At 48.2% G+C, this 5,893-nt stretch overlaps 1 pseudogene; it reads left to right on the top strand.

Moving 5' to 3' along the window:
- The first annotated feature begins 3,021 nt into the window (after positions 1 to 3,021).
- On the top strand, positions 3,022 to 3,899 carry LOC148214707 (uncharacterized; annotated as a pseudogene).
- Positions 3,900 to 5,893: the final 1,994 nt, after the last annotated feature.

Here is a 5,893-nt window from a genome sequence, read left to right on the forward strand (position 1 = left end):
GAACCTGGAAGCAGGGCTAGAAAAATACTCCCAATCTATAAAGACAACTTAGGTTTTTCCTTTCCCCAACTAGGCCCTATGCAGTCAAGCAGGGTCATATATACAGGCATAGTTTTGTCACATGTGTTACTCTGCACTGCAGACCAATTTCAGATGCCACTCTTTATCTTAAAAACAATCTGACAACCACTATAGCTGGCTTGGTTGGTTTTATAGCCACGGACTATCTTACAGAGAAGGAAGGCATCAATAAGTAGTCCAGGTGCCTCCCCCTCTGAATCCTGTTCCATCTGTTACCTTATCAGCCCTAGGAAGATTAGAGAATTGAATATAGACACATAATTACCATAATTGTATAACTAGTTTGGATTGTACCACTTCAGTGTATAGATGAGGATTGCAAGACAGAATATTTTATGTCTCCATATTACAACAAAACACAGTTCCCACACCCAGAAAAAACTAGATGTATGGTAAAAGAGACCAGCCTACTTACCTTCTCCCCATGGAACCCCTCCTACATTTCTGATGAATGTAAAACTCTGGCAATCCCTTTCATCGCAACAACCCCCCGCCCCCCAAAGTTCTAGTCCTTGAGGCTGGTATGGGGAATGCCTGTGAAATCTGTAGAATCACAGGTGAGTAAATGAGATGGGTGTTCTCAGTAAATGATTGTATGAATGTACCAGCCCTATAAGCTCATCTCCATTCCATTTAATTAAACTTTGCACTTATGATATTGAAAGCCCCCTTTTTTTTTCCTCCAAGGAAACTCAAGGTGGTATTATAGTTCGTTCCCCCCATTTTATTCTGTCAGTATGTGCTGGGTGGAGTGCCTCACTGTATCAGACCAAAAGTCTACCTACTCCAGCATCCTGTTTCTCATCTCATGTCTTTGGGAAGTCCACAAGCATTAGAATAATAGCTCTCTCCTGCTGTTGCACTCTAGTAATTGGTATTTAAAGGGTAGGCTACTCCTTGTCCTTAAGCTAGGAGATAGCTGTCATGACTAGTAGCCATTGAGAGAGTTTTTTTTTTAACCAGAACATGCAGAATTCAACAACCCAGTGTCTTGTCCCTGCTTATTTGTCTTTTTTTGTATTTACACAATTTCTTATATTGTATTTTTCTCATCATCAACCAAAGGGTAACCACCTGAATTCCTTTATTTCCAGGTCCCAGATTCCCCTCCAGACTAAGCTGCCAAAAATCAGGAGCACTGTTTCCCACTGTTTTGAGAAGGAAACCACATGAAAACTATAGATTCATCCTAAAATGAAAAATTAGTTTAAGAGCTGGTGACTACATAGACATGTTTGCTGACATACATACAGAAGTAGTTTGCCACTGTTTTCTTGGGGGATGGTGTTACTTCCCAGTCTAGCCTACAGCCCTGGTGTTTCCTGGTAACATCCCATCCAAAGTTCTAGTTATGACTGGCCCTCATTATGTTTTGGGGAACAATCAAGGTTGCAAACTTCATATACAGGAATTAAAATTTTCAAGTTTAATCATGAAGTTGGAGGGGCAGAAAATCTTGGCCTTCCCCACATACATGAAATGTTCTTGCCCACTTTTCATCACTGTTCCATCTATTGCGACCTTTGCCTGCAATTGTTTCACCAGTCCATGTTAAGCATGGCCCCCAGCCCTTAGAATAGTCTCTATTTGTATCATAAGAATCTTTTTTTCCATCCTGGTGCTGAGTCGGGATGTACAATTAGAATGGGGGCTGTTTGTGGATAGATTTTAGTATGTTGTAGATGGTCTGGGGTGTGTTAATGTGGCTGAAGTTCTGCAGTCCTTGAAGATTGTCTGCCAAGCAAGCTAAATCGGACTGGTGGATTATTTGGCCTGGATGAGTAACAACTTTTCCCAGGAGGGCGGGGCAAAGGCAGTACACATGGCATTAGAAGCCCAGTGGCTTAGGAAGACAGTACACATGGTGCCAAGGGCCTGCTCCTTTACCTGGTGAAGTGGCCCAGAGAGATTGGAACCGGTGGCAGTAGTAGCTGGTGGTGATGGTGGTGGTGGCTGGATCAGAGCAGCAGCGGTGGTGGCAGGGGCATTGGATCGCCAGGCCTCCGGGTCAGTTTCCTCACAGGAAACGCTTTGGGTGGCTGGCAGAGACTGGAGGCATGGCATTGGGAGAGAGGCCGACATCGATGCCAGTGAGGAAGAGGCCTTCACTGACTGCTGTGGAGGAAGGCAAATGGGACTGCTGAGCCGTGGGAGATGACTGCCCATTTGTTGTCGCTGCGGGGAGGTGAGGTGAGGTTTGCTGTGGTGGATGCAGAAATATTGAGGTTGGCTGTGGCTGCCAGAGCCCCTGTGACTGCAATCCCTCCCCCCCATGTAGCTGGGTAGCCATTTTGCCTCCGCTTCGATTGGAGCTGGAGGGAATTTTGAGGATCTCCATGCAGATTATCTTGGTGGCAGACCCTGTAATTTAAGAAAACCTTGTGGAGCTGACTGGATGGGGGAGATTTGGATTTAATATCAGGTGGGTTTTTTTAATCAGTGGGCTGGTTGGTTATACTACAGCAGTCTAGTGAGAGGAGACTAGCTGGAGGTATTGCAAGAGTGGTATTGGAATGTGTAAAGTGGGTTCTTAACTGTTCAGAGGCTCTGAGTGCTAGGCAGAAGGATGCGATGGAATATATCTATGAAGAGGAGGGGGATGTGAGAGATCAAGGCTATCAGGAGGGAGGGGAAAGGAGACAAGAGACAATACAGTCTTCAGGGGGAGCGTGGGAAGTGAAAGAGGTTCAGGATAGCCACTCCCTAGAATCTCCCAGGGTATATCCACTAATTGCTGTAGTTTTAGTCTGGCAAGATTCTGTCCATAAGGTGTAAACAAATAAAGGAACTTTACTCGACTGGACTGTTTCACCGTTGGTCTTGGGCTGGGCCTGACAGATATTAAGGTTGGGTGGTGGTTGGATTGTTTGTATGAGGAAGGGGGACAGCTGGCTAGGACATGGACCTATATGGACAGAAGAAGAGGAGAGCTCTGAATAGATGAGGGCAGGTTTTAAAATTTCAGTATTGACAGGTAGAGGGAGGTATGACGGGAGACAAGTAGTGGGCTGCTCAAGGGGACCGGGCCATAGGTATATTGTTCCTGTGGTTCATTCCGGCTTCTTAAACTCATTCCCGGGCCCTGGCTGGCAAACTTTCAAGGTCCTGGGTTGTTGGCTGCTGCTGCTGAATGCCAGATCAGTATGTAATAAAGCCACCTTGATCCACGACTTAATTGTCGATGAAAAGGCTGATCTGGCATGTATTACCGAGACTTGGCTAGAACAGGAGAGGGAGTTCTCCTCTCTGAGATGTGCCCGGCCAGTTTCCGGGTGTGGCACTAGCCAAGAACCCAGAGTAGGGGAGGTGGAGTGGCAGTGGTCATCCGAGAAACCTGGGAGGCATCCAGGGGGCTTGCTTCTCAGATTACTGGGTGTGAGACATTATTTATTAAGTTGGGCATTAATAGGGATCAGTTGGGGCTGTTGCTGTTGTACCAGCCTCCCTGCTGCATAGCAAACTCCCTACCTGAGCTTCTTGACTCTGTGATTAGGCTGGCAGTGAGGTACCCCAGGCTTATGGTCTTGGGGGACCTTAATATGCCTTCCCTGGGTGCTGGGTCAGAGATAGCTCAGGAGTTCATGGCTACCATGGCAGCCCTGGGCCTGTCTCAGGTCATCCAAGGCCCAACACATAACAGTGGTAATACACCTGAACTGGTTTTTTTGTCGAAGCAATGGCATGGTGCTCTGAAATTGGGGGAGATATTGGTTTCTTCCCTGCCATGGTCAGATCACTCCGTAGTGTGAATCCAATTCTCTAGTGCCACCCCTCTCCACAGGGGGGCTGGGCCTATTCAAACAGCCCACCCTAGGTGACTAATGGATCCTGTTGGGTTCCAGAGGGAGCTTGGGGTTGTTCCAGAAAGTTTACTCCTTGGTTTGACTGAAGCATTGGTGGCTATTTGGAATAATAGAGTGGCTTCAGTTTTGGATCGGATTGCACCTGAGCAGCCTCTCCATGCCCATGGCTCTTGCAGTTCTCCATGGTATATGGAAGAATTGAGGGAGCTTAAAAGGGCTAACAGATGCCTAGAGTGCTGCTGGTGGAAGACAAGGAGTGAAGATGAGCTAGACCTGCTATTAGGGCCTGCCTCATGGCAGTAAGGGTGGTGAAAATTATTTCTCTGCCCTTATTGTGTCTGCGGAAGTCATCCAGTGGCCCTATTTCAGGTGACTCGGTCCGTCCTAGGAGGTAATAATACTGAAGTTCACCTACAGGGTCACTGTGAGGAATATGCCAGACATCTGGTGGATAAAATTATTTGCATTCGGTCTACATTGGAACCCAGCCTTGGAGCAGACCTGGTGGAGGTTACAGAGGCTTCATTTGGTTTGGTTATCTGGGAGGAGTTTGAGCCCATTAAGCCTCAGGAAGTGGACAGGGCCCTTTCAATGCTACCTCAGCTACTTGTATGTTAGATCCGCACCCCTCCTGGTTTGTTAAGCTGTGTGGGAGGGGATACATGGTTGGGTATAGGCAGTGGTCAATTCATTGTTAAAGGAGGGACTGGTTCCACCAGCTCTTAAGGAGGCGGTGGTGTGCCCCCTCCTCAAGGGGCCTTCGCTCAACCCAACTGATCTGGATAACTTTCATCCAGTTTCCAACTTCCCCTTTTTAGGGAAGGTGGTGGAAAGAGTGATAGCATGGCAGTCAGAGAGGATTGGATAAAGCAGATTTGCTGGACCCCTTTCAGTCAGGGTTCAGGCTAGGATTTGGGACTGAAATGGCATTGATCACACTGTTGGATAACCTCTGGTGGGAGTAGAAAGGGGGTAGGGTATCCATCCTTGCTCTTCTTGACTTCTCAGTAGCATTCAATACCATCAGTCATGGTATCCTTCTGAATCACCTTCGGGAGTTGGGGGTGGGTGGCACTGTGCTGTCCTGGATTTCCTCTTTCCTCTGGGGTTGATTTTGGTGTTGAGGGGGGGAGAGGTCCTATTGTGTGGGCTGCCTCTGGACTCAGTTCTCTCTCCTCTCCTATTTAACATCTACATGAAACTGCTGGGTGAGGTAATCTGATGGCTTGGGGTAAGTTACCATCAATATATAGATGATACCCAGTTATATATCTCCACCCCAGGCCTGTTGAGTGATGCTGTGGATGTCCTATCCCAATGTCTGGAGGCTGTAGGGGCCTGGATGGGGCACAACGGGCTCTGACTCAATCCAAGTAACACAGAGTGGCTCTGGGTATTTGATCCTCCTGGGAACAAGGTTTTTCCATCTTTGGTATTAGATGGGGTAGCAGTTGCCCAGACAGACCTGGTGCGCAATCTGGGGGTCCTCTTGGACTCATAGCTCCTGCTCAAAGAGGACCTTTGCACACCTTCGGGTTGTGCACTAGTTGCGCCCATTCCTGGACTGGGAGGCTCTCCTCACAGTCACTCATGCCCTCTTACCTCCCGTTTGGATGACTGCAATGCGCTCTACATGGGACTACCTTGAAGAGAATTCAGAGCTTCCAACTAGTGCAAAATGCGGCCACATGGGGAGTAAATGGTGCTGGATATGTGGCACATGTAACACCACTACTACGGGAGCTGGCCTGGTTGCCAGTGTGTTTCCGGGTGCAATTCAAGGTGCTGGTTGTCACCTTGAAAGCCCTGCATGGCTTGGGACCATGTCACCTGAGGGACCGCCTTCTCCCAATAGTTTCTACCCATCCAGTTCCGTCTAGTAGATTGGGGATGTTGCGGATCCCGTCAGCCAAGGAATGTCAGCTGGCGGGCAGTAGAAGACGAGCCTTCTCAGCAGCAGCCCGGCCCTTTGGAACCTCCTTCCTTTGGAGCTCAGGATGGCCCCACCC

The sequence above is a fragment of the Python bivittatus genome, unplaced genomic scaffold, assembly GCF_059951505.1.
Source record: "Python bivittatus isolate LINGU-HERP-01145 unplaced genomic scaffold, Pbiv_v1 ctg000580_np1212, whole genome shotgun sequence".
Taxonomy (NCBI): Eukaryota; Metazoa; Chordata; class Lepidosauria; order Squamata; family Pythonidae; genus Python; species Python bivittatus.